The sequence below is a fragment of the Strix uralensis genome, chromosome 31 (assembly GCF_047716275.1).
Source record: "Strix uralensis isolate ZFMK-TIS-50842 chromosome 31, bStrUra1, whole genome shotgun sequence".
Lineage (NCBI taxonomy): Eukaryota > Metazoa > Chordata > Aves > Strigiformes > Strigidae > Strix > Strix uralensis.
The window spans coordinates 62,886-72,561 of record NC_134002.1 but is presented as its reverse complement, the minus strand read 5'-3'; the positions used below and the strand labels follow the sequence as shown (position 1 = coordinate 72,561).

Below are 9,676 nucleotides of genomic sequence, written 5' to 3'. Positions count from 1 at the left end.
CACTTCACTCCTCTTTCAGCTGGTAGCTTTAGGAGGAGCAGTGGTGGTGACCAGAGACAGTGGGACTGGAGAGGCCCTGCAGTGAGTTCAGATGTGCAGCTCCATGACCTCCCTTCTGATGCAGAGAAGGATCTCAAACCGTATGTTTGCATTATGTGTGATATAAATGCATTTCCTCATGTTCCTCTTCATACTAGTGTTGGCAGAACAAATCTCGCAAAGTTAAAAGTTGTAATAGCTGGTAGGGCGAGAGTGTAACAGAGTTCTGTCAAATTACTTGACTCAATCAAGGATGTTTTTTGGGGCAAGCTGATAGCTTAGCACTTGAGGTGCATGATAATTTGTTTTTATATCTGTTCATTTGATGCTGTACCATTAACACTGGCGTTATCACCACACAACGGCCTCTGATTTAAGTATTTTTGATACGTGTCCTTCAGGAGCAATCAGGAGGTACAGGAGCAATCTCTGCTCCAGCCGTAAACGCTGTTCCCTGATGAGATGAACCCTTCCACCTTGTTCTAGCAGCACTTCCAACGCCCAACAAGTGTCTCTAGTGCAGCTGTTGGGTTTGTCTTTTTACAGTGTGATGTGACAAGGCCGGCTGACAGCAGTGGTCTTCAGCCCACCATAGAGTCTTGGGTATGTTATTTCTGCTGGTAGGAAATCTGATGGCAAATAGCCATATTATAATAATAACATGCAAAACCAAAACAAACAAAAAAACCCACCGAAAAACTCAGTATTTTTATTGTCTGTGGAACCACAAGCACATTAGCAGCCTGTACCTTATGACTCAAAACACGTTATGAATGCAGAGATGAAAGTCCCGTTAGAAAGCACAGGTGGGTTCTGGGTGTGTAGACACGCCATTCAAAGCTGGCTGACTGCTGCTCCTGCATCTTTGGAGGGATCGCATGGTCTCTGCTCACTGACAGAACTGGCCTCTGGATCTCCCGCGAGACACTACACTCCCTGTGTAGTGATTCAGCGCTGGAGCATGGGAAGAAGCGATCATTAAGTGGGTCATGTGAAGAAAACGTGATGAAGATTGCTCCCTGACATCCCTCTGAGATTTGCTGGGCACTGATTTACATCACTGTAAGGACAAATACACCGACATTCGTCGTGCTGGCCGATGGCTTTACTGGCTGTAACTGTGTTAGAGCACTCTTACAGCCCTGCTTCCGTGGTGTGTATTGTTGTACAGATACCGCTGATTATGTTCAAAAGAAAACAAAAGTCTAATGCATCAAAGCAGAGCTCTGTTCAAGTGTCTAATGTCTTTTTTCCCTCCCCCTGCCTCCCCTCCTCTTCAGCTTGTCCAGAGGATACAAACGCTGTTGCAGTTGCTCTCCAGTCTTCAGGCAAACCACTATTTACTATCCAAGAGGTTTGTTAGGCATTAAATGTAATGAAATTTATGCAGGTGTGGAGATGAGCTGCCTTGAAAATATCCCCTAAAGCTAGAGTGAAGTGCCCAGTTTAAGACCTGAGACTCCAGGAAACAAACTCTGTGTCTGGTATTTTGAAGGAAGTGTTAGATCTCTTGTCTTAACTAATTGTTTCCTTTTTCCGGCTGTCCTGGGTCAGCTGGGATAGGATTAAGTTTCCCCAGCAGTGGGGGGAAGCTCTAGCCGGGTTATTCCATACCGTGCTGACGTCACGTCCTGGCGCCCAAGCGCGGGAGCGCGGGGGAGTCGGTGAACGCGTGTGTTGTGCCATCTCTCTGCTCTCACTGCTGTATCAGTAGATATCTTGCTCTGTTCATTGTTATTACTGTTACTGTTGTTGTTTGTTGTGTTGCTGTTGCACTGCTGTATTAAACCTCTCCTTATCTCAGCCCTGGCGTTTGTATTTCACTCCCTTTGTGGGGGAGGGGCTCGGACCCCGGCAGGGACTAAACGACCACACCAGCTCACTTAAATGGAATTCTTCTGCTGCTTTGAGCTCTGTCTGCTCCCCATGCCCACTTCCTTTTAAAGTTGTTCTTGATATACATGTGTGTGTATGTATTAGTTGTTTTTACTGTAACTTTGTAATCAGCGATATTTTGACTGATTGGATTCAGAGTAATAATTCTAGGTGCAAGAAATGTTAATTTTGCCATAGGGAAGCATAACTTCTTTGCTCAGCCATCTTCAGAATCGTGTCGGTCCCGATGGGCGGTACAAGCTGGAAGTTAGATCTGCTCCTGAAGGCAGAAGTCTCTGTGATTAATCTGGTAGATGCTGTTGTCTCTTGTTCAGCTGCGCGTGTTTGCTGAACCCATGGGTTTCATGCTGAATTTCTTATCTCCCCTCCAGGCAGTGATATCTCAGCAGGACAGCTGCATCGAGATGCAACGAGCCACCATGATAGACCGGGAGAAGCAACACCGGCTGCAGCCTACCCGAGGCAATCTGCTGCTAGAGCAGGAGAAACAGCGGAACTGCGAAAAACAGAGAGAACTGGTGAATGTGCAGAAACTGCAGAGGCAGCTGGAGCTGGAGCAGCAGCGCCTGGAACAGGAGAGGAGTCGGCAGCAGAGGGCATCTGAAAGCACAGAAGCTCAGCTGCAGGAGACTCGGCAGCTGAGAGAGAAGTTGAATCAGGGGAGGGAAGAGCTCGAGAGGCAGCGAGAGGCCTGTCAGCATGACCTAGAGAGGCTGCGGGAAGCTCAGGGAGCAGCCGAGAAAGAGAAGGAGCGTCTAGATCAGTCAGGAAGCTGAAGAAGCAGAACACAGTGTCAGGCACGTTCTGCCCAGAAGTGGGACAGGTGAGAAATTCATTTTCTTGGAGTTTTACTTCTGTTAACCTGCCTGCCCCTTTCTGCAGCGCTAACCCATGTTTGCTGTTTGTCGGGCTCCTTGAACCGTCATCTGAAATAGCTGGTGACGGCTACTGTCAGAGACCAGGGCTTGGCAGCTCCCCACTGTCTGTGAAATTCCACCCAGACATTTAGTAATCAGAAATTTTTTTAGAAAGATAGAAACAGAGAATAAGTTATTTTTGAACGTGGCTGGCTGAGGATTTTTTTAAGTACAGGAACTGCCCTATGGCAGGCAGGTGGTTGCAGGGGTGCTGCCTTGACAGCATTTTGTACAGTTGATTCTAAAAACATTTCTCGTGTTTCACAATGTGAAGGTTGGGGTCTGATTAAACGGGCTCATTTGTTACTGTCTTAAAGTCCTGCTTTCCGTCCATCCTGCCATCACCTAATGCAGTGTGCTTCTGCGTTCCTTTGCTAGGTGCAGTATTAAGCAGTCTGGCGCTGCTGAGGCTCTCTTCAGTGTTCAAGGACCTGTAATCTTGCTCTTCCATTTGCCAGCACGCTTTGGGCTTCGTCGAACCTGTTGCATTTTTTTCACTAGCAACTGCTTTATGTTTTCAGGGCTGAGGGTGGTCTCTCCTCATTGTATCCGAGAGAGTGAAAATACCCGTTTGACTTAGAATGCCTTTTTCCTCACGTAGAAGCAGATGCTAAGTCATTCTGTTAGCTTCGGTGGAGAAGGGCTGGAGCCATCTGCACCCGTCCTGAAAGCCTCTGTGCCACTGAGCATCTCCGGGATGGGTTACCTGGAACGGCCGGAGGTGGCTCGTAGGGACGGTACCACCCTGGAGAACCGCCCCCTTCCTGCGCTGAGGAGTGAAGGGCCAATACATCTCCTGGGTGCAACTAATCAGATACAGACACCAGCTGCAGTCCGGCAGCAGGTTCCTACTAAATTGGCCACTTTTACAAAAGGAAGCAAAGAGAAAGGTGGGAAGCACAAAGCATCTGGGAACACGGAAGAAAAAAATAACAGCTGTCAGTTACATTGTGCAGTTACGTTGGCAGGGATTTTGTTACTCATTTCCTCAGGGTTTTTAAATTCTAGAAATAAATTCAAACTTTTAATTAGACTTTGATGCCTCCAAACTTTGCCAGTGGAGAGCTGGGTGAGCCTTTTAGTGTTTGTGTCTTTTTAGGATGCACCAAGCAGCTAAGTACAGATCTCAGGAAAAAGGTAAATAAATCATAAAATATGGAATTGAAGCACCTGCCACTCTTACAGCTCAGCCTTAATTCCACACCATCACACACTGACAATAGTCACTGGCAGTGTCTGGGTGGCTTCTGCCAGATTGAACCTTCCAAGAAAAAAATTTGTCTTTTATTTTACAAACAAGACATTGGCATTACTGCTCATGAGCAATCCATAGACATCCCCCACTGTCCATTTCTGCTATTTCCTCTATTAACAAGAACCTTGAGAGCATTTCCAGTGCAGGCCAGGGGCACCGAGTCACCTATATCCAGATCTACCGTAATCTCCCAGATCCCATAAAGGGCCACATCCCCTGGTAGAAGGAGCCCCTGAATAAAACAAGGGAGAACTGATTTCTGTGCCCCTCTGCCACAAACCTTGGCCAAGCTGCTTCAGTCCTGAGCCCAGCACATGAGCATCTGCTGCTGCCCAGCTGCAGGTGGCAGCTCCTTCAGGCCCAGCACCTCATGCCCTTTCAGCTGGGTGCTCTGCTTTGAGCTCCTCCTCCATCAAACTGGCATCTTTTACTTTCCTTGGAAAGTCTTCCAAGAGCCAGTTAGTGCTTAAAATTCAGATCTATTATTTTATACAGACTACAGAAAAGGGCATTTCCTTCCTTAAAACGCTACTGTGGGACCGAAGCGAGGCCCCAGCTGCAGCCCAGGACTGTCTGACAGGCTGCTCAGCCTGCTGGGCCAGGTCGCACGGCCTGGCCTACGGCAACGCGAGCGCTCCTTGCCCCCAGCCCGTCCTGCCGTCTCGGCAGGCAGCTTCCAAAAACTGTATCCTGAGAACTGGAGACAAGGAAAAGATGCCCTGAAACACGGAAGGAGCATCCTGAACTGCTGCTGGGCCTTGGGAACACTCTCCTCTGGACTATCTGGCCATCCCCAGGGAGGGCACGTCGCAGATGGAAATATTAACCCAGTAATGATTTAGCAGCAAATCAAGATTTATTAATGACTAGCAGCACTTAATCATGAACCAATGTAAGGATTTACAAAATAATTCAGTAAAATACATTATGATTCGAATAGCCACTTCACTAGAGGTTCGAAAGTGAAAAAATTCACACTAACTTGCTATAAGGTATCCTAAACCAGAATATATATATATATGTCTATTCATAAATGTAAGATGTACAAACACACGCTTCCTCTCCCCAGAATCACCCCATCTCTCCCTTCAATTATCTGTGGAGTGTGGCCCCTCTCACATCATTCCCCCTTAACCACCGGCAAACCCTGGTGCTGGAATAGCCACAGAGGACGAGTTGTCTTCTCTCAGGCCGCCTTCTGCCTGCTCTCTCGAAGCAGATCTGGGGCACCACCTTCAGGTCAACTTCCCCAAAACAAAGCATCCTTGAGTCCCGTTTCTCTGGGGCCCAGCCCTGGTGCCTCAGAAGCCTCAGGGGCCTTGACAGCAGCTGTTCTGCTTTCAGCGGGAGCCTGCCCTGGCACCCTCGGGTCCAGGCTGGGCACTCAGCTGTGTGCCTGATGTCTGTCCACACAAGCCAGGATGACAGCAGGGAGCTCCCGTGCCCTTCGCCAGCTTTGAGACTGCTGTTCTTCAGGCCACTGCTCTCACCCCTCCAGGGACCGGCCCTGCTCAGCAAGCGCAGCGCAGGCGGCTGCCTCCTGCTTCTCTGCCAGGACTGCCATGCACCCCGCACGTGAGCATGGCTCTGCCATCGGCCGTAGGAGGCAGACTGAGGAGATGAGGCTGCTGCAGCGTTTCCCAAGGCCATGGAGAATGGCACGTGGGGCTGATAGCAGGAGCAGCCTCCTCTGCCTGGAGCTTACAGCTGCCTGTCCTTGGCCACGCACACCAGGGGCCACAACCGCCCTTGTTGGTGTTGGCCCAGAACAGTGAGACAACTCCTAGAGAGCGAGGACACGGCGCCTGCCAGAGGGTGTTGCTGGGGCTGACGTGGCCGGTGCTGCCTCTGTGCTGCCCCATGCTGTGTGTGGGAAGGGTGACACTGCCCGTCTCTGCTGGGCTGAGGTGGCTGCACATCCCTGCTTGCCTGCACAGCTGGAACCAGATGGGCTCTGCCACACCCACACATGTGCTGCTGCCTGTAGCAGTTCTGTTCTCCGGTGTACCAGTTTTGGGAAGGACCTGGTGGCAGAGGGCTGCGGAGAGCAGGGGCGCGGTGAGCTCCCCAAAGAGGTTGTGGTGCCATGCTGGGTTTTTCCTGCTGGCCGTTGGCAGGCAGTGCTGGGGGCCGGGCGCTGCTGCCTGCCACGGGGCCTGCACACCCCATCCCGCAAGCAGAGCATTCAGCGGCGTCTGTCGGGGGTGTCCGATCCCAGCTTCTGCCTCCCCTCCTGCTTGGAAACCCCCATGTTGTCCCCCCCCCGGCCCTAGAGACCACCGTGCCCAGCCCCCGGATCCAGCGACGCTGTGACATCAGCCCCGTTGCCAAGGGCACCGCGGGCACCGCGAGCCCTGCGGGCACTGCCTCAGCTGCTGCACTGGTGGTGACAAGCCCTCGGTTCTTGCAGCTGGCACATGCCGCTGGCAGCAATGCATCTGCTCCGTCTCCTCATCCTGCTGGCCCTGTGCTGGCCTGCGCACAGCGCCTGGGACAGCTGTGGGTAAGTGGCCAAGGCTCTGGGAGGGAGCTTGGGCACCCTGATGGGGGTTCCCTGGAGGGTGCCCGCTGGTCCCCCGTGGCCACACCACGGCTTCCCCATCCCCACACGGGAGCCTCGGCTCCTTGCAGCACCCGGGCTGCTGGCACAACTCGCCTGCGGGGCTCCAGCAGAAACAGGGGTGGCCACCCGCCCACCCCACGGGGCTCCCTGGCCTCGCTGTCCATGCAGCGCCCCATGGGGAGGGCAGAGGGCTGACCTTCAGCTGGGACAGCAGCGAGCCGTCGAGCAGGACGGTGATGAGTTTCTGGTTACAGGGGGACCTGCGGGCTGCAGCCCATGGCTACTGACGACGGCACCTCACACGTGGTGGGGGGCACAGACGCCCAGCCAGGGGCCTGGCCCTGGATTATCAGCATCCAGGATCCCTGGGCAGCGGGCACGGGGCATGTGTGAGTAAGGTCCCTCATCAGCCCGCAGTGGGTCCTCACAGCAGCCCACTGCTTCACCAAGGCCAGGTAAGGAGGGCCAGGAACGGGGATATCCCCTGGCACTCACGGGTGCCCCGTCCGCAGCACCACGTGCTACTCCTGTCCCCTTTCCTTGCGGTACGCCCAGTGCCTGGGCACTGCAGACCCCACCTGGGAGGCTGCTCAGGAGAGGGCTGGGCTCCTGCCACGGCTTCCTACAGCCTCCAGCTCGACACACCATGAGCCCAAGGCATGCAGGGGCAGTCGCAGCCTCTGTAGCACTGCTTTCCTCTCCCCCACGTGAAGCAGAGGGCAGGGAACTGCTGGGCTGCTGCAGCACGTGGCTCCACTCCCTCTGAGCCCTCTCCCCATCTGCCTTCCAGGCACATCACCATGTGGCGCATGGTGGTCGGGGCCACCCGCTTGACTCAGCCGGGCCCAGAGGCCCAAGTGCGCAATATTAAGCGGCTGCTGGTTCACGAAGACTATAGCAACATCTCGCAGAGGAATGACATTGCACTGCTGGAGTTGGACTGGCCTGTCCAGTGCAGCAACTCCATACAGCTTGCCTGCGTGCCTGACGCCTCGCTGAAAGTGTCAGCGCTGACAACTTGCTACATCAGTGGCTGGGGGTCCACAACGACGAGAGGTGAGTTCCCAAAGAGCGCTCGCGTCCCGAGTGCAAGCTCGGCACACGGGGGAGGCGGGCTGGGCTTCCTGACAGCAGAGGCGAGAGCCAGAGCCCGGCTGTGGGGACGTGTGCCCATAGAGAGATGGGCCTGGCCCAGGGTCCACGGCGAGACAGAAGGGCAACGCCGGTGCAAAGCCAAGCCCCAGGGAAGGGGCTCACCCAGACAGGGCAGGAGACCTGGCAACGAGCTGCTGGGTGTTAATTCCTTTCTGTGCTCACAGCTGAAGGACCAACAGATGTCCTGCAGGAGTCCAAGGTCCACCTCATCGACCTCAACGTCTGCAACAGCAGCCGGTGGTACCTAGGGGCCGTCCACCCCCACAACCTGTGCGCTGGCTATCCGCAGGGCGGCATCGACACCTGCCAGGTAGGAGCCTGCGACAAGGCAGCGCCCAGCGGCACAGGCAGCCCCGGCACAGTCGCCCAGACACACCCCGGCACGGGCTTTGCCTGGCCAGTCGCCGTCCTACCGCTGGGTCCCCACCACTGGCGGGGCTCACCTCCCCTTCCCCAGCTGCAGCTCCTTGCCCAGGGCCCCACTTGCCCCAGAGGCCCGGGACTCTGCCCAGAAGGCCCACCCAGCGCTCCTGGCAGCCCCGAGCTCCAGCTCCCAGCCCTGGAACATCCCTCTTGCACCCAGCCATCATCACTGTGCAGAGATGAGCACGAGCCCTACCCCACAGGCCCACGACCCCCTCCCAGACAAGGTTCTGTCGGCCCCAGCACCTGAGCAGAGCCTCTGTGCCGCGGATACAGCTCTGGGAGGTGCTGGCAGAGAGAAGGAGCCGGCCCTAGTGCTGCCAGTGACCACCCGACACCACCTAGACCCTCTCTCCTCCGCTGCAGGGGGACAGCGGTGCTCCTCTCATCTGCAGAGACAACATGCTGACTACTTCTGGCTCGTTGGGGTGACCAGCTGGGGGAGAGGCTGCACGAGAGCAAAATGGCCCGGAATCTACACCTCCACTCAGCACTTTTACAGCTGGATCCTAGAACAGATGGGGCTGAGCCCAGCAGCAACGGCTGCTCCAACGCCACGGCCAGCCTTCCCCTCAACTCCCCTTCAGACGCCAAGGCCAACACCAACGCAATCAGGCAGGTTCAGCTTCTGCCCCTTTCTACTGCAGAAGTTGGTGGAATTCTTCACTTGGTTGCAGGAGCTCCTGCAGAACCTGAGGGAAGGCCTGAGCAGCAGGATGGACAGGATCCAGTGCAGGCTGCAGTGCACCATGACCATCTCCTGCAGGGGCTCTGCCTGCTGAGCCAACGGCAGCCTCAGCACCAACAGCCTGCTCGGTCCTGCCCACACCCCTCCAACTGCACAAAAAAATGATGTTGTCTTAGTTGTTGAATAAAGTTGCCACATTTCACAGCTCACCATGCTTCAGTTCCATTCCGTCTCCTGTCAAAGGCAAGGATTGCACTCCCGGCACCTGCAAAGTGAGGCTGCAGGCAGCCAAGTTGGGCACAAAGGGAAAGAGTCACTCCAAGGGGTGACCCCAAGCCTGGTTGGAGGGGAGGGGGAGGGTGCGGTGGGAGAAGGGACCACTGGTCACAGGGGGTGAGAGGTCTTGGGGACAGCAGCTGGAAACACAGAGTGTCTTAGGGCAGGTGCTGTGGGACCCCACTGTGCGTGTGTACAGTGCACCAGTGAACTTGAAACTGGACTCTCGTGACCCGGCAGACACGGCTCTGGACAGAGCCAAGCTGTGCCTGATGCCAGGGTGAGGAGCTGGACATCCCACCACCGATATCCCAGGCGCTTGGTGTCCCTGCTGCCAGCTGAGCAATCTTTGCACATGCTGTGCTGGTGAATCAGGGAGTGAAGGGTGTTTGTGTTTCACTAGTAAACATCACTCCTGCCCATCGGGAAAGGCAGAGAAGGACTGGCCTCTGCTCCTGGCTATG

At 54.8% G+C, this 9,676-nt stretch overlaps 1 pseudogene; it reads left to right on the top strand.

Moving 5' to 3' along the window:
* The first annotated feature begins 6,514 nt into the window (after positions 1-6,514).
* On the top strand, positions 6,515-9,030 carry LOC141936027 (acrosin-like; annotated as a pseudogene).
* The last annotated feature ends 646 nt before the right edge of the window (positions 9,031-9,676 follow it).